The sequence below is a fragment of the Lissotriton vulgaris genome, chromosome 10, assembly GCF_964263255.1.
Source record: "Lissotriton vulgaris chromosome 10, aLisVul1.2, whole genome shotgun sequence".
In the NCBI taxonomy this organism is placed as follows: domain Eukaryota; kingdom Metazoa; phylum Chordata; class Amphibia; order Caudata; family Salamandridae; genus Lissotriton; species Lissotriton vulgaris.
In genome coordinates this window covers 771,256,670-771,275,403 of record NC_141698.1, presented here as the reverse complement: position 1 = coordinate 771,275,403, position 18,734 = coordinate 771,256,670, and the positions used below count along the sequence as shown (strand labels likewise).

Here is an 18,734-nt window from a genome sequence, read left to right as displayed (position 1 = left end):
TTTCGACCGAACGGCGTCGGTCGCTGCTGATAAAACTGGATCCCAAGTTGGGCGACTTGGCTTCGTCGGAAGCTGGCGCTGTTGCCCAAGGAGGGCTCTTTGGCGAGCCATTCATAAAAGAACTGGGGAAGTTTGTATCCACCTTCACCTCCCTGGACAAGGCCCAGTCAACCATCAAGCGGGTCTTCCACCAGCGTTTTTCCCGGGGGGCTGGTCGTGGTAGGGACCTCACGACCGGCCGTGGTGGTCAGCAACAGCCCGGAAAAGGGCATGGCTCCGGCAGAGGAGGCTACAACTCCTCAGCGAACTACAACAACTTTTACCCCACCAGAGGTCAGCGTTTCAGAGGACGCGGAAACTTCCGGAACGACTCCGGCAGCAACAATTCACACGGTGAGTGTTATCCCTGCGGATCAGGTTGTTATTGGGGGGAGGTTGGCGTGTTTCCCCCAGGCGTGGGAGGCTATTACAGCGGACGCATGGGTCCTTCAGACCGTGCGGGGGTTCCGCATAGAGTTTTACGACCAGCCATGCCAGGTAGAGCCTCCTCGGCCCATAACAATTTCTCAATCGGACGCGCTCTTGATCGACGAAGAAGTCTCGGCGCTGCTGCGCAAGGGGGCTATTTGTCGAACAACGCGCCACCCCCGGGGTTTCCTGAGCAATATTTTCCTTGTGGAAAAGGTGGACGGGGGCAGACGTCCAGTCATCAACCTAAAGGAGTTCAATGGCTGGGTGGTGTACAACCACTTCAAGATGGAGGGCATCCATCTTTTGAGGGACGTTTTGCTCCCGAACGACTGGATGGTCCGTCTGGACCTTAAGGATGCGTATCTGGTGGTTCCGATTTTCCCCCCGCATCGTCGTTTCCTTCAGTTTTGCTGGAGGGATTTGGTGTTCGAGTTCAAGGCTCTTCCGTTCGGTCTTTCCTCGGCCCCTTGGTGCTTTACAAAAATTCTGCACCCGGCCATCGAAACCCTGCGGAGTCAGGGGATTCGGCTGATCGTCTATCTGGACGACATCTTGCTGTTGGGCCAGGACAAGTTGGCCGCTCATCTGTCTCAGACAGTCTCCCTGTTACAAGGTCTGGGGCTTATTGTCAACAGGGAGAAATCGTTTTTCACACCCGCCCAGCAAATGGTGTTCCTGGGCTTTGTGGTGGACTCGGTGAAATCAACACTCAGTTTGCCGTCCAGGAAGATGGCCTAAATCAATGTGTGTGCTTAGGCAAGCTATCTCCAAATCGCACACCTCCCTCCGGCAGGTGGCCAGAGTAGTAGGCCTTCTCTCCTCGTCCATTCAGGCGATATTCCCGGGGCCTCTTCACTATCGGGCTCTTCAGCGACTGAAGGCGCATCATTTGCGCAGAGGGCTCTCTTACGACCGCTTGATTCCCCTGTCGGTGGAAGTCAAAGAGGAAATGTCTTGGTGGCTCGCCCACATGGAAGCGTGGAACGGCCGCGCGATTTTCGGGTCCGTTCCGGACTTGGTGATCGAGTCCGACGCCAGCAGGTCTGGCTGGGGCGCCCGCTGCAGGGATTTCTCCACAGGCGGCGCTTGGTCGTCCGACGAACAGCGACTTCACATCAACTGCTTGGAACTTCTAGCAGGTTCGTTCGCCGTCCGTTGCTGGACGAGGGACTCGGTGAAATCATGCGTCCTTCTGCGGATGGACAACGTATCATCGGTTCACTATGTGAACCACTTAGGGGGTCCGCGATCAAGAGCCCTTGCGGACCTGGCGAAAGACTTTTGGGATTATTGTCTCGCCCATCAAGTCTCGGTTACGGCAGAATACCTGCCGGGTCGGGCCAATCAGGTGGCGGATTGGCACTCGAGATATCTCCGAGACTCCAGCCTGTGGAAGCTGGATGTTCAAGTGTTCCGCTGGCTGGCGGCATGCTGGGGACCGTTTTCCATAGACCTGTTTGCGTCCCGTCTGGACTTCCAGCTCCCGAGGTTCTTCAGCTGGAGACCGGACCCCTTGGCGGAGGAGACGGATGCGTTCCTCCAAGACTGGAGTCAGGAACGGCCGTATGCCTTCCCGCCTTTCTCCATGATAGTGCGGGCCGCGGCCCAGATTCGCCGTCAGATGGCGGACGTGGTGATGGTGACGCCCGTGTGGAGGTCGCAAGTGTGGTTTCCAGTTCTTCTGGAACTTTCCTGGGATTCTCCAATCCTACTCCCCCGGCTTCCTCGTCTTCACCTCAACCCAGACGGGGTCCCTCACCATCTCCTCCAGGGTTCTCTCCGCCTCATGGCATGGAGGCTTTCAGGCGACGTTGGTCGCTCCCTGGCCTTTCGAACTCAGCTCAGCACTTTTTGTCCAAGGCCTGGGCAGGCAGCACTGCCAAGAGGTATAGATCGGCTTGGACCAGGTGGGTTCGTTGGTGTCTTCGACGGGATTTGGATCCCATGGTCGCAGGCCTCGTTCCTATCCTGAATTTTCTTGCAGAACTCTCTACTGCCGGCTTAGCATACCGGACGATTAATACGATTCGTTCTGCCATATCAGCGGCTCATGTGCAGCTGGATGGAGTGGCGGTCGGGGAGCACCCCCTGGTGTGTCGACTCCTTAGGGGAGTGCGTTTGGCTTTACCGCCGGAGCCACGTTATTCAGTCCTGTGGGATGTCAACGTGGTGTTGAACCTTTTTCTTTCCTGGCAGCCTAACAAGTATCTTTCCTTAAAAGAACTGTCAGCTAAACTGGCGATGCTCCTGTGCTTAGTGTCTTGTCGCAGGGTGTCTGATGTGCGTGCCCTGGATGTCACGGCGAGAGCGTTCTCCCCGGATGGGGTGACCTTTACCGTGGGCCGACGCACAAAATCGGCTACAAGGTCTATTTCCTATCCGGCATTTGCAGATGCCCCTAAGTTGTGTGTGGTACACTGTTTGAAAACCTACGAGGATGTCACAAGCGGCAGTTACTGATTGCGCTGCGCAAACCGCACAAGGCTGTCTCTTCCCCCACTATAGCCCGGTGGGTGCGTTGGGTGATGCAGGAAGCTGGTATTGATACGAGGCAGTTCGGAGCTCACTCAGCAAGAGGGGCCATGGCCTCTAAAGCATTCGCCCTTGGGGCACGATTAGAAGACCTCATGCGCTCTGCGGACTGGTCTTCGGATTCCACCTTCAAAAGGTTCTATTTTAAGCCAGTGGTGGATATTGCTAGTTTGGTGGTGGACAAGCTTTAAACAAGCATAATCTGAAGCCTCCGGTCCTGACATAGAATCGAAATTTGCCTAGCGTAGTAACGGTAAGTTTCAATTCTATTAAGGACACGGAGGCGAGGATTATCCCACCCATACCTCCTGCGGAGATCCCGCCCGTACTGGAGTAAGTAATCCGTTTTCTGACTTGCAGTATGGTTACTGTTTTCGTGGGTTGCATGTCGATTGACTTGATGCTCTGCTTTGTTGATTTGCCTTCATGTTTAGCGGGTATGGCTTAGCTCACGCTGTTCTTTTTTCCGCCAGGGAATGATGGTGCGAAACGAGATGCTTGAGACTTTGGCCTGACTCGCCACGAAGAAAGAGGAGTTCGTTGGTTGGACGCCTTATATTGGGATTTATGGACACTAAAGAAGGACTGCCTAATGTTGATCTCATGGGACTTGTAGTTATTAAACAATGTTATTACGATGTTTTTCTGATATTCCTGTGTTGGGAATACTAAAAATGTTCAAGTTTTGATGCTTTTCTGGCTGCTGTGCGATGTTGTGTTAATAAACAGCGAAGAGAGAAAAGCATAATTCTCGCCTCCGTGTCCTTAATAGAATTGAAACTTACCGTTACTACGCTAGGCAAATTTCGATTCTCAGCGATGATGAGTTTTAACGATTAAATCAGCATGGTTAATTGTTTTCTAAAATACATTATTTTATTAAAATTAGAGAGGAAAGCAACAATAAACGAGGTCTAATTGGGCCTAGCAGTGAAAGTGTTGAAAAAATAGAGCTTTTTTGCAAAAATGAAAGCTGCAGGTTACTCTTAGCAAATTAAATAGGGCAAATTTTCTTCACGTTCTTTTCAGGGTGCATTTTCCACAATAATGTCTAGGTAGCTGTCAGCTTGAATGCTTGTTTATTCTAATCTAAAAAAATTATGCTCTAACGGTTCTAATGTATATTCAATGAAGTTTTGCACTTCCTAATTCCTCTTTGGATCAGTTTTCTTTAAGGCTGGAAGGTGTGTTATGATATACGTGCTGTTACAATCCCCTGGCTATAGAACTTTACCCATATCATGACATGTGTTGTTTTGCTGTAATCATGGGGATGTCGTAGGGATCGGTGTTCTAATGGTGGAAGTTATTTCGGAGATGAGCTATCTGGCAGCTGGTGGTATTCCATACTTCTCACTGGATCTAAATAAACCCTCTTACCTACACCCGGAGCTTCTTTCTGGTTTGTGAGCTTTTAAAAACCTCTTATTTTGGGAAATTGCTTTCCGTAACTAAATACTCGATGGATAGAGGTCTGTTGTATTTTACTCAATCAGTCAGGGGTTTGTATAGCGCTTGCTACTCACTTGGAATGGGTCTCAAGGCACCGAGGGAGAGGGGGGCAGGTTCCGTAGATCCTGGAGGTTCACCGAGTTGCATCGAAGAGCCAGGTCTTGAGGTCCTTTAGGAACTTGGGGAGCGAAGCAGTCCGTCGGAGGTGGCGAGGGAGTTGTATGCCTTGGCCGCGAAGAGGGGAAAGTAGCGCCCTCCTATTCTGCTTATTTTATTTTTTATTTTTTGAAAAACTTTATTGTGCAAAAATAGCATTACAGGTATGGGCCTACAACCACAAGGGCCGGCCGCTAAAACATGTGAGACATTTTATGTAAGTCACAAAGCAGCGACCGCTCTTTCGTGGTCCAACTTAACACAAGATATCTTTTCGGCAACACAGGATTTAGGCAGGATATAGACATTTTTTATTTTTTGTTTAAAAAAAAAAAAAAAAAAAAGACGTTATAGACAATGTCAAGATCCGATGGGGGGGACCCACAGTACCAAATAGCGAATCAGGGGGGCATGAAAGATAATCGGGGGAGGGAGGCAGTGGGGAAGTCAGACAATAGGAGGAAAGGAATAAATCGTTCCAGGAACCTCCGGATCAGGGGGAAGGTGGAATGTCCAAAGTGTCTTCGAGGGGGTGTGTGCAAATGTTCCCTCGGTAGGCGTTCCACTGACCCCAGAGTCTACTCCACGCCCTAGGCTTGCCCCTAGCCAGATATACCGTCTTCTCTCTAAACATGCACCAGTCCATATTTTCCTTCCATGCCGACACGGTTGGAGGTCGTGGGGAACCCCACAGCTGCGCAATATCTCTTTTTGCAATCATGTTCCCCAGGGTCGCCCACCGGGCCTGGGCAATGTTATAATCATTCGGCTCCCACACATTCAACAGACACCTACGAGCCTCAGGCAGCAGAGCAACCCCAGTAACACACTCCATGACCGCATGCACCCGCTGCCAATACGCCGCCACCTCCCGGCACTCCCAGAGGATGTGGAGAAAGGTAGCACTCATACCACATCCACGCCTACACAACCCATCCAAGGAAAAACCCATCGCAACCAAGCGAGGACCCGTAACATACACACGATGGAGAATCTTGAGCTGGACGAGACGGAGACGGGCCGGAATTGCGACGTCTTTTGGGGAGAACAAGGCGGCCTGCCAGTCCTCGTCGTCCAACTCCAACCCGTCTCCGGACCAGACCTCTCTGAGACGCACAAGAAGGTCTGCCCGATTGTTGATTAGTTTCTTGTAGATCAAGGAGATTGTACTATCGGGCAGATGACCATCAAGTATACGGTCCTCGAGTGGGGATGATTCAGGGACAGAATCACCAGCTGTGATGACAGACAGCAAAGCGTGGCGAACCTGCACATATCTGAAGAACTCTCGATCCCCCAACTCATACTCACTTTGATGCATCGCAAAGGTCTTCACCGCGCCTTTCACCCAAAGATCACCCACTCTGCTGATACCAATCATGTCCCAGTTCTCAAAACCTTTCGTTGTCCAGAGGCATCCCAATTGTTCCGATGCATACAATGGGGTCGCTTGCGTCAATCGATCATTCCATCCCATAGCCACATTTGCATCTTTCCACACATGCACCGCAATCTTAGTGGGACCCCTGAGGTTCCTCCCCGCGGTCCGAGAGTAAAGCGCTCTATTGAAGTTACCACCGGGCAACTGAAGTTTGTCCATCTCGAATGCAGGAGCCGGACCGGGTTCATACGTGGCATGGTTGATGGCGGACAGCTGAGAGGCCCAGTAATACCTCCTGATGTCCGGGAGCGCGATGCCTCCGTCATACCAGGGGAGAGTGACCTTTGCAAGAGCGATGCGAGCACGACCGTCCCAAACGAGCCTCCTCTGCAAACCTTCCACTTCCCGAAAATACGCCGCCGGAATAGCGTCAAAAGAATTTTGAAGCGCATAGAGAAAGCGAGGCAGTCATCATTTTAAAGAGTGCCGCTCGACCAAGTGGCGACAACGGCAGTTTACGCCACCGAGCCACGTCCACCTTCAATCGTCGGAGAGGAGGGAGGAGATTGTGCTCATAGCGGGCAACCGGGTCCAACGATGTATAGACTTCTAAGTACTTGAAGCCTGATTGCGCGATTTGAATGGGAAACCTACTCGGTAAGGGAGGAAGGCCGCCCGAGATAACATACACACACGATTTGGACCAATTGATAATCAGGCCGGAGTTCTTGCCGAAAGAAGTGAGAACATCGAACAGGACGTTGAGGGATTTACGAGGGGAGGTAAGATATAAAAGGATATCGTCGGCATACAACGAAGCACGATCTTCAACATCGGTGGACCACTGGATGCCCTTTATCGACGGCTCCCAATGGAGCCAGGCAGTGAGCGGTTCGAGAGCAAGAGCAAAAAGCAAGGGGGACAGCGGGCATCTCTGCCGTGTACCCCTCCCGAGAGCAAAGGACCGGGAGACTCTGCCATTGACGACGACCTGAGCTAACGGATCCGAGTACAAAAGTTTAACCCAACTAATAAAATCCGCACCGAAACCAAACTTCGCCGGAGTGGCCCAAAGATATGGCCATTCAATCGTGTCAAAGGCCATCGTGGCGTCCAAGGAAGCCAAAATGGCCGGCTCCGATAGAGACTCCGACCTAGCGAGAACACCGTGCAGGCGCCGGAAGTTAAGAGCAGTGTTTCGGTGCGGAATGAAACCGGATTGATCCGGGTGGATCAGGTCACATATTTCAGTAATTAAACGATTGGCAAGGACCTTGGCAAGGATCTTAGGCTCGGCGTTTAGTAGGGAAATAGGCCGATACGACGCACAGTGATCACAAGGCTTACCCTCCCTAGGAATCACAACTATAGTAGCCAAACGCTGATCATAAGGGAGGGCGCCGAGCTCACGTGACTCCCTGAACATTGTGCGAAGGTAGGGCGCAACTTTGTCCGGGCGCAATTCATACAGTTCGACAGGAAGGCCATTAGGGCCCATGGCCTTACCAGAACGGAGGGAACGGATTGCGGTAGCAATCTCATCAACCGACAACGGGGCCTCCATGCGCTCTCGGTCCTCCTCAAACAGACAAGGCAAAGCAATGTCCCTCAGCAGCAAACGAGAGTCATCTTCATCTCTGTGGGACACCGGGGAGTAAACCACACGAAAATAATCGGCAAAGCATTCCACAATCTCGCCAGGGTCAGTCACACACACACACCATCCGAAGTCTGTATCACGGGAACCACACGATTCGCTCTTTCCTTTCTATCAAGCCATGCGATCAATTTGCCCGCCTTATCACCAACATCGTACAATCTACCCTGCTGTTCCCTGAACATTGTCTTGGCGGCATCCGTAACATGGGATTTATAATCAAACTGCTTCAAACTAAGGGCGTGGAGTTTCTCCCGGGTAACGCCTAATTCCAGGTCGGCCTCAAACTCAAGTATTTCTGCCTCCAGATTCTCAACCTCCATATTTCGGGCCTTCTTGGTCTCAGCTATTAAGGATAGGGCCTGGCCACGAATGACAGTTTTGAATGCCTCCCACAGGGAAACAGAGGACGAGACAGACCCCTCATTTTCCAGGAAGTAAGAATCTAGGGACTTTATCAGGCTACTACGGGTCTTGGGGCTACGCAAATACCATGGATTGATAGGGGCGATCCGCCCCGCAGCGTGTATCACCGTGTCAAAACTAAGCCACAAAGGAGAATGATCAGAAATGCCTCGGGCCAAATGTTTGATCTCCCTGACGCAGGAAGACTGGACCTCGGGCATAAGGACATAATCGAGCCTGGATTGACTCCCATGAGCCCCGGAGTGAAAAGTGTACTGACATTGCGTCTGGTGCATTAACCTCCAGCAGTCCACCAGGCCAAAAGTGTCTATGAACCCCCCCCCCCCCGAGCCAAGATTGGGAAGCGGGAAGTGCCCTGGGAGGGTGGCGATCCGTCCTGCCTGAAAGCACAGAATTAAAATCCCCACCAATAAGGAGGAGACTATCAGGGAGGCCCAGCATCATCCGGCCAACATCAGAGAAAGTAGAGGTCTGGAGACCCGGGGGAATATATACAGTAACCAAGGAAAGAGTTTTACCCTCCAATCTACCGGTGAGAGTGGTGTAGCGCCCTCTTTCATCAAGGATAACATTATCAATCTCAATAGGGAGAGAGGACCGGATCAAAATACCAACCCCTCTGGAACCAGTGGTAAACCCCGAGTGAGCAACCAATCGGTAACCCCACCTGTTTAAAGCATGACACACGTTTCCCACCAAATGCGTTTCCTGCAAGAGTACCACATCAGGAGACAAACGACGCATATATTGCAACACAACACCCCGTTTGATACGATCCCCCAATCCATTGACGTTCCACGATACCAACCTCAACCCACTACCCCCCATCTCCACAAGTAATGCACAGGTCACCCCACCAAGAGCCGGACACCTGAAGCAAGAAAAAGACCAATTTGTCCCCTTGTGAAAAGAAAACACACACCCGAACACCCCATCCCGCCCCCCAACCAACACCCGTTACAACTCCTTTCTCCCTGCACCCCTGCAGTAGACCAAAAAGCCACCCCAACATGCAGTGTACCTGTTGCCCTAAGAACCCCACTCTACAAAAAGACCCCGGAGAAGGAAAGAGGCCCGTCACCACCCGCCACCCAGACGTGGACCGCAATGAAACATATTAGGAAAAGAAATAGAACCCAGCTGAGAAATGTCTAATGTTCGGAGGTCAGGGACCGAAAAGTCACTTCTGCGTAGGCTCACCACCTTCGGCACCGCCAGGGTGCTCCGTCCGATCACCTCGGCCAGGTAGGGTATCCAGCCAGTCACTTACATTGTCCGGCCGATCAAAAAAGAAATCCGCTCCTCATACTCCACTCGAAGCCTAGTCGGGAAAAGCATCGCATACTTCAAACCAAGGTCCCGAAGACGTCGTTTTACGCCCTGGAAAGCCATCCTTTGTCTCTGGACATGCTGAGTAAAGTCCGGGAAGAAGTTAACAGAGGAGTTCTCAAAGTTTACCGGGCCATGTACTCTCGAAGCCTGCAGGATAACATCTCGATCTCTGAAGTGGAAGAGTTTCGCAATGATGGGCCGCGGAGGAGCGCCCGGCTTGGGCTTTCCACCCGGCACACGATGTGGACGCTCCACTGCAAAAAACTTGCTGAGTCCAGAGGGAGAGAGATGATTCAGGACAAGATCCTCGACAAGGAGATCTACCAAGTGAGGCTCGGGATTTTCTGCCACACCGATGACACGAATGTTGTTGCGTCGCGCCCTGTTCTCAAAATCCTCCAGCCGATGGGACATCAAGTCATTGGCAGATTTCAAGTTACCAACCTCCGTCTGAAGTTCCGACACATCGGTCGTGAGGCTGGAAGTCTTTAGATCCAATGACTTCACTTTCTCATTGGTCTTGGACAGGTCAGCCCTGATCAAGGTGACATCGATGGCGACCGTGTCGATTTTACGAGCCAGCGCCTCATATTGCTGACCGATGGTCTCCTTCATATTGGAGATGGCGCCCATGATGTCCTGCAGGGACAGATCCACAGGAGAGGACGGGTCCTCTTTGGCATCCTCTTGGGTACGACTGGGGAGTCCGGGGGATCCCTTGGGCTGAGTGTAGCGATCAATGACATTTGTCTGGACCAGTCCCCCACGAAGAGGTGTCTTTGTCTTTCGCTTCTCAGCGTCACCCTTACCAGCCATGTTGGAAGATGCGCCCCAGAGGGGCCTGCGAGACCTAGTGAAAATGGCCGCCGTCAGGCCGGGCACCAATAGACCACAAAAGCCGGCTTGTATTGCCAAAACAAAAGCACAAAAGTGATCCAAACAACTGCGGAGTTAAGGCAAGGGTTGCCTTAGATGGAGGCTGGAATGGCCCTAAGCCAAAGGATACGGTCTCACAATCAAATTGTGCCTGGATCCAGAAACGAAACCAAAAGTGGTGATAGGGCTACTGAGGAGACCCCACTGCCGTTGTTGTTCGACTCCGTCCCGGATCCATGAGTCACCCAGTCCCCGGCTCGCCTCCCGGTGGGCCCAAAAAGTTCAGATCGACGCAGTTTTGGTTGCCCAGGTCCGATTTAAGTTCTGAAAAGAGTTATGAACTCAGCCGAGGTTCATCTCAAAGAATCCGTCCGAGAAATCAGGATATATTCAGGATAGATTGCGAAGGGTGGCGAGGGTCCCGGGAGCCCTGTGCTCACGCGACCATCTTGGATGCGCGCTAAGCCTCTCCTCCCTATTCTGCTTTCTTGATTCGAGGTACTGGTGTGATGGAGAGCTGGGCTGATCGGAGAGAACGCTGGGGCGCATGGAACACGAGGCGGTGGTTCAGGTTGGCGGGTCAGGTGTTGTGGAAGGCTTTGTGTGCATGGGTGAGAAGCCTGAAGGTGATTCTTTTCTCAACTGGGAGCCACTGTAGGGTCCGTAGGTGTTGGCTGATGTGGCAGTGGCGCAGTAGGTTGAGGACTAGTCTGGCAGCGACATTCTGGATGTTCTGGAGTTTGCAGGTGAGGTTCTTGTTTGATGCCGGCGTAGAGTGCGTTGCCGTAGTTTAGTCTGCTACTGATGAGGGCGTGTGTGACAGCTTTCCTGTGTTTGGGGGGGATCCACTTGAAGGCATTCTTTTTACATGGGTGTGCACAGTCTGCTTGGGTGCTTTTCTTTCAAATGTGCTTTACATCCTTCATCAGACATTCATGCTTTTCTGTCATGATCTTATTTACTGTCACTGTAATAACAGTGTATTTTTCCTGGCTATGTGATTTTATTTTCCAGCACCGCGGTGTGCTCTGTTTCTAGTGTTGCAAAGTGTATTCCTTAACTGCTTTTATGTTGCACTGTCAAGCTCAGTATACTGTATCCATGTCACCTCTTCAATGTCTGTTCATTTTAATCCCTACCAGGTGCACATTCTCATGTGTGCCATAATGCTTCCTCCTCCTAGCACTACCCCATTATTTGTTCCTTAACACACATATCTACCTTCTTCATCTTCTACCTCCAGTTTCTACTTTTACTCACTCTGGATTTCACACATTTCACACCTGTCATAATTGCCTCAGCAAGTGTGCTGTTTCTCTTTGTGGAAGCATGGAAATGCTATTTTCACATCCTGTGCTTTGGTACTAAAATGAACGCAATCAGTGGGTCCTTCATACTCAAGCCCTGGTGCAACAGCTCCTGCTGCACCAATGACAACTAGATGCATTTAAATACTCATTCAGCTACTCCTACAATCATTGCCCTTGGCAAGCCTAACGTTGCTTTGCTTGCAACCAAGGAAAGGCTGTGTCTACATTCTCTGGTTTAGTTGCAAAACGAAAGGAAACAGTGGGCCCTTCTTAATCATAAGCCCTGGTACAACTGTTCCTGTTACACCTATGCCAAAAGCATCCCTGCCCACATTAAAACACACTCCCATTTTCAAAATGGTTTCCATTTTTTTTATAATTAAAAATCCATTCATGTTTATTTTTTTAGGTCTCATGTTCTGAGACAGCCCAATGCTGTCCCTTTCTAGACATTTTGTTTACGAAAAAGGGTCCTAGGGCACACAATTGCTTACCATTGGTTGGTTTCGTTGTCAGTCATTTCCTTGCTTCTCTTTGGTCAGTGCGTGTTGGCTTTACTTCCTCATCCTATGGTTGTCCCATCTCTGGAGCATAGCCCAAGGACTGCTTCCTTGCCGCAACCACTGTACTGCCACTGCTTGCATGCTTTAGGACGTACTTTTTAGATTCTATTTGTGGCACTCCATATGAGTGCATGTGTTTACAGGCTGTCTCTCACCCTCGCATCCCATTCTTCAATGTTGCTTACCCTCCTTCCCTGACCCATCCCTCTACATGTTGTATAAAAAGGGTTGCGGGAAAAAGTCATGGAGTTGACCTTACTGAAGCGAATCTGATTTTACATAATACAAGCATATTATGTGAGTTTTGCAGCTACCAAACTTGCACATAATTAATGTTGTCATTGTTGTAGTAAAAAAAAGAAAAGGAGAATTTATGGTGACTGAGTGCACTCATGACCACCCTAAAGCAGCCCACTGACTCACCAGCTACCTACCTATAGGTACGATTCAAAACCCTCCATTACATAAATGTACCCCTTACTATAGCTGCGAAGTAGAAACATAACATGTGGAATCCTGGTCCTTTTTAATAAGCACCACTTTGTCTCAGCGAATATTGAAAACAGTTGATAATTGAATAGGTAAAAGCAAGACTACAAGTCCCACTGTACAACATGCTGCTGATGTATGCTGGGTGTTGGCCTGGTAAGGCAAATGTGGTATGAGATAAACGCTCTTTGCCCTCACTGTGTTGACAAAAGATCCTGTTTCCGGTGGCACAATGTGTTTAGGAGGAGAAGCAGTTATATATATCTGCCTCAATATAACTGGTTTTTATATTATTTATTCGTCTATATGGAATGTCTTTCATTAAAAGAGTCTCACTGTGCTTCATGTCTTATTGTTCAAATTTTACAAGGCATTTACGCCATATGCAAATTATTCCTTTTGCCTACTTGAAATGATATTTCATGTAGGATTTTGGAAACCTATTGCTAGGTTTATGTTAGTTCGGGAAAATAGGGGATCATAAACATATAGACATCTCTCACACAGTCACTCAGATGCACACCGACACAACAAATACCTACATCCACCACTGCCTTAACTACCACCACCACCACTGTAATCATCACCCTTACCACCACCACAACCCCAAACACCACCACCACCACCACCACCTCCTAAGCCTAATCACCAACAACCAGCCACCACCCTCACCACCACCCCCTCACTACCATCCTATCCACCCTCACCACTATCCTAACCTATTCACCACCACCACCCTTTCCCTCAACATGGCTCTCTCAATTCCTGTAGAAGTTCTTGATTTTGAACCACCATTTTCAACTCATTGCTTGATTGCTGTTTCCATGGAAAGTTGTGGTCTACTTGTGCATATATTTACTCTTGAGTAACTTATATTTGCCTGAAAAAATGCACCTGGTCAACTAGTTAGGCTTAGTCATATCAAGGCTAAAGAAATATTTAGACATCATCTATAGATATCTATCAACCTGTGGGCCTATTCTATGGAAATCTATATGTGAACATTGAGAAGGAACTCTTTAGTAGGGTGCTGCTGTTAGCCCTAGGGTGAGTGGTGACTGGGCGGATTCACATTTACAAAAACTTCATATTTCATTGCCTTGCACATTTTAATTGCATCACCGCTGCCTGCAACGGAGCGTAGTCCCCGCTTGACACAACAACAGTAGCTTTAAACACAGGCCCCAGCTTTTCATAGCTATGCCTCCAAAAACCTGTCGCTGAGTGAGTCTCGAGCATGCCATCACCAAAGTCTGTGAGGCATCGCCCCGACTCCGAAGCAGCACCTGCTTCAATGCTGTGGAATCGCTGAGCGTGACTTGACCATCCCTGGGCGCCGGTTTCTTCATTGACACCACATCGCAGTAAGGAACCACGGTATCATGCCAGAAAACAACGCATCACCACCCCTGCCTATCAGTAAGAAACCAACGCATCACCTCCCCTGCCTAGCAGTAAGGAACCAACTCATCCCCAGAATTTTTCTACTCCTCACCTCCCCTGCGCCTCGAATCGTCTTTGATTTTTGATGCATCTAAGGTACTTTATCCTGATCAAGTGCATCTATTGATTTTTAAGAACTACAACGATATTTAATCTTCGAAAATGTATATCTTGACCTGTGTATGTTGGGTTTCTGTTGTTTTGGTTATGTTTTTTTCAGATAAATATTTGCTATTGTTCTAAACTTGTGTGGAGTCCTTTTGCCGTTTTTTTCACTATGTTACTGTGTGTATGTGTGTGTGTATGTGTATGTGTGTGTACACACATATTTCACGCATTGCCTCTGGTAAAAGCTTGACTGCTCTGTGCCAAGCTACAAAGGGGATGAGCAGGTGTTATTTAACACCATCGATGCTAGTGTTATTTTCCTCCTGTGCTGGCTTTGCTTTGTTCCCATTGTTCATGACGAGCTCAGCTCGTCATGAGTGTATGGAGGTGTACATCATGACGAGCTGAGCTCGTCATGAGCGTCCAAGGAGTTAAGGTGTGTAACTGACTTATCCTGACTAGAGTGAGAGACCCTACTTAGACAGGATGAAAGCCAGCTAGAGACTCCATTTCTAACACCTCCCAAGTAGCAAAGCCTTTTCACACTAACTCTCCCTGTATTTGTCGCCGAGTGCTCCTTTCTGTATACAAGCCTGTAAATCTTGTTATTGTCTTGTCACATTTGCGGTGCGTTAAAAGACTGGGGTCAGATGTCTGGCTCTGTGTTCTGAGAGAACTTGGTGTTTACTTTTCTTTCTGTTAATTCAAAGTGAGAAGATTCATGTGACAATCTTGCAGTGTACTGGGGGTAGGATTTTATTTTCTATCATACAAGAACATTTAAATGAACTGTGCAAGTATTTCAGAATATATAAGAATTAAGAACACAAACTAAAGCAATGTTTTTGTTAATACTGAAGTGTGTTGGAAACAAATACAAATATGATCAAAACAAATCATTACAGTAAGTGATGCCATTTCCACACATTATCGTTTGTGTGCTGAACTAGTTTTATTACTATGACTGTTCAAATATAATGGTAATTTCAATTGAAAATGTGAGGTCTGTAATGGCATGGTGCTACCACACCACGCATACTCCACTCTGCCACTCCACTCTGCACCACTCAATGCCACTACCCTCGGAGCCACTGCATTCTATGCCACTGCATTGTACTCCACTGCACTCTACGCCACTTCACTCCATGCCTCTCTATTCTGTAACACCCATCTCTATTCCACTGCACTCTTTGCCATTGCAATCTACGCCATTCCAGAATCTGGGCCCCCCAATTTACTCTGCACAACTTAACTCTACGCCACTTTGCAACACTGCACTCTGGGCCTCTGTGCTCTATGCCAATACATTGCACCAATGCACTTTACTCTGTAACACTCAACCCTACACCCCTTCACTCCACGGCAATCTATTTTACGCCACTCTAATCTACTCTTTACCGCTGCACTCTGTCACTGCACTCATACCACTTTACCCTATGCCATTACACTCTACCCTGCACTTCTCCACTCTTCACCACTTCACTCTTCTCTGAAACCACTGCAATCTATGCTATTCTACTCCACTCAGTTCCACTGCATTCTGCACCACTGGACTCTACACCACTTTACTTTAAACCACTGCACTCCATGCCAATACACTCTACTCATTGCACTCTATGCCACTACATTATATACCTCCCTACGCCACTGCACTCTACAACACTCTGCATCACTGCACTCTTGGCCGTTAAACTCTCAGCCTTTCTACTCTGCACTAATGCTTTTTACGCCCATGCAGACTACAGCACTCTTCCCTGCATCACTGCACTCTTCGCCACTCCACTCTGCACCACTATACGCCACTGCACTCTCTGCTGCTCTACTCCACTGTACTCTGTCACACTACTCTGCAACCATTCCACACCGCTGCACTCTGCACCACTCTAGTATATGCTGCTGCATTCAATGATACTGATTTGTACACTGCTGCACTCTACGTCACTATACTCTGCAACAGTCTATGCCAATGCACTCTACATGAGTCCATTCTATTCTATGCCACTCCAGTCTGCAGCACTCTACGCCACTGCACTCAACTCTGCACCACTGTAATCAACGCCTTTGCAACCTACACCAATCTACCCAACACCACTCTACTCTGCACTACTGCATTCTATGCCAATGCACTATACGCCACTGCACTCTACGCCCCTCTACTCTGCATCCCTCCACTCTACGCCACTGCACTGTGCAGCACTATATTGTACTCTCCACCACTCTACGCCACTCTCCTTTGCACCACGCGACTTGAAGCCACTGCACTCTGCGCTACACCAATTAACTCTACACCAGCCACTCTATTCTGTGCCACTCCACTGTACGCCACTCTACGCAACTTAACTCTATGCCACTCCAGTAAACGACGCTCTCTGCCACTCCTCTCTACAGCACTCTACTCTTCACAAGTCCACTCGATGACAATCCATGCCACTCTCCTCTACGCCACAAATGTTTAGCAATGCTGAACAGTAACGCTGGTGTACAACATGTCTTAAACAACTTGGCAAAGTCAATAGCTCTTGCATAAGTGAGACCTAGTGGCTTTCCCAATGCTTGTTCTTTTTAGTTAACCATTATAAGAGTGCATGTGTTTTCCAGCAGTTTCGCTTGTGTACTTCTTTTTACCCCTCCCCTGCGATCCATGTTACTCTTATCTGTGTGCTTCTCCACAAACGCTCTCTCTGTACTACTTACCTTGTGTGCTTCTCCCCCGCATTGTTTTTATGCCTGTGTGCTTCTCTCTGGTTCATGTTGCGCTGCCTCTAACCTGTGTTTCTGTGCCCCTGCACTCCACGTTGCTCTCTCGTGCACGTTATGTACTTCTCTTGCCGCCCTTCGTGTTGCTTCCCGCCCAGCCGTTTGTAATGCTTCCCCCCGCCTCTGTGTTGCATCCACCCTTGCTTTCAATGTTACTTCCCATCCACATTAAAACTAAAAAAAACTATTTTGCATCGTTTTTTTTCTTTAATTACTATTCAAACTTGGATTAGCAACTTAAGTTGAAAACATGCCTGAGTGCATGCTCTAAATTTATTCACATGATGCGAATTTCAACGCATCAGTGCTAGTAGTTAAATGTTTAAAACACATGCTGGCATCACCTGAATATTCCAGACCACTTTAGTAATTTTTGGTAAGCAAATTTAAGAAAAATCTCCTTCAAATTAAATACATTGATGTTTTTCTCAACAACTATCAGCACAAGAAATATGGTCGGTTCAGCACAGTCATGTATATTACGTTTATGCCAAAATGGAGTTTGGAATATGTTTACACAGGACTAGTGGACTAATCTTTTAAATGAAGGGAGTGAATCACTGCAGCGAACAGCTTGAATGTTTCTAAATGCTGTTGACAACTATTGTAAATTTTCAGATAGCTGTAATCCATTGATAACTCCTATCAAGTGCATAAGTTTTATTGTCGTAGGTGAAATTTTGGTGAGTTCATGTGGGTCCCCCGTGTATTAGGTACAGCTGGTATCTTAGACAATCTTTAGCTTCCCCCGTGTTTTATGACTGTGCTGATGGCAGTGCCTCGATTATTCTGACCTTGTCCTTTGCTGATACAGACATTGTGCAACTCTTTGAGGTCAGCTGTCATTTAATCCTCACAGGATCTGCTGAATGCCAGAGGGAATTGAATCATAGTTGCTGGAAGTAGGGCTCCTGGGGGTGCTGCAGCATCCCCAAAGTAAGCCTACTGAGGTTCAGAAGGTAAATGAGCAATAAAGATGCATTTTACCTTGTCTTTTTTCCTCTGCATTCAAAGACAGATGGTCAAATGTCAGGTTATGTCTTTTGACATATTGATCTTTATTCTTTTAACATGAAAATTTACTTTTCTCCACTGACTTCAAATTGAGAGGCTTTTGTGACCTGATTTAAGTGACAATCTTGTTGGGGCACAGGCAGTGTAAATTGATACGTTCTCGGGTGTCATTTTGTTAACACACAACAACATTTAAATAGCTCTAAATTAACTGTACAAATATTTTTTTTAAATAGCAGTTAGGAAAGCACATTTGAATCACATTATTTTGTAATGCTAAACTGTGATGGAAACACAAATTTTAAATAGGAGCAAAACAAATCAAGACACTTTACTAGTTTATGTGCAAATTATAAATATTCGCTGAAAGCCAATTTCCAGGCATAAAAGTTTGTGCTTTATATCGTTTTATAAATGCAACTGCATGCATGCTTTGTACATGTAGTGCCCATTTCAATGGAAAATGTGCTGTCTGTAAATGGCAATGTGCTACCGCTCCATGCTTTAACAATATATGTGTGACTGTTTGTTCCAAAATGCACCGCCAGCTAAATACTGCTAACTTTCCACTTTCATGTTGAATGGGGTGCTTCACTTGCATCACTTGTTCTTCGTGTAACACTTGGGTTAGGTTTTCACAATCCCTATGACTTCAGTAATGTAACATTGATAGCAGCACACCCACTCTGATATTTCGTCCAGCATCACTTTGCCGAAGGATATAGAACATGTCTAGATTTAGGTTCTGATTAGACATTGGCTTTTAT

The 18,734-nt window shown here is 48.1% G+C and overlaps 1 protein-coding gene across 5 annotated transcripts in view; it reads left to right on the top strand.

The window, feature by feature from the left end:
- GSDME (gasdermin E) overlaps positions 1-18,734 on the top strand; it is a 617,497-nt gene that overhangs the window by 220,098 nt on the left and 378,665 nt on the right. The window lies entirely within an intron of this gene.